Raw genomic sequence first — 537 nt, 5'->3', positions numbered from 1 at the left:
CCCCACCCCCCTACTCCGTGTTTTTCTGGCCACTGGGTCCAGGACTCCAACTGCACAGTCTGTCATGCAGGACATGCAGGACCCAGCTGCTTTAACCACTACACCACTCTGTTGGCCCCTGAAACTCTTCTCATTTGTGTCTTGTGATGCTAACTTCTGATTCTCTTGAGATTGGGCCATAGAAACATTAATAAGTATATCTAATATTCACTGAATATCAGACACTTTTCATGTACTCTTCACTTAATTCTCATGCGTGTAAGGAAAATATTATTCTTATCTTGTAGGTGAGAAAGCTGAGCTTTTTTGTTTCTGAAATGCCAATACCTACATCCCACTTAGCTTAGATGAATCAATATCTTGCCCTAAATCACTGGCTGTCAATGCACATAACGGTCAGGGGAGTTCATTAAATGAAATGAAATTTTTTTTTGGTGTAATAGCAACTGGAAAGATAAATATATATAAACTTAGACTCACATAGTCTCTATAAGGGACATAAAAAAGATTTAAGTAAGTGTTGCTCTCTGGAAAGAG

Source organism: Tupaia chinensis, unplaced genomic scaffold, assembly GCF_000334495.1.
Source record: "Tupaia chinensis unplaced genomic scaffold, TupChi_1.0 Scaffold144899_1, whole genome shotgun sequence".
In the NCBI taxonomy this organism is placed as follows: domain Eukaryota; kingdom Metazoa; phylum Chordata; class Mammalia; order Scandentia; family Tupaiidae; genus Tupaia; species Tupaia belangeri.
This window is presented reverse-complemented; position numbering follows the sequence as displayed.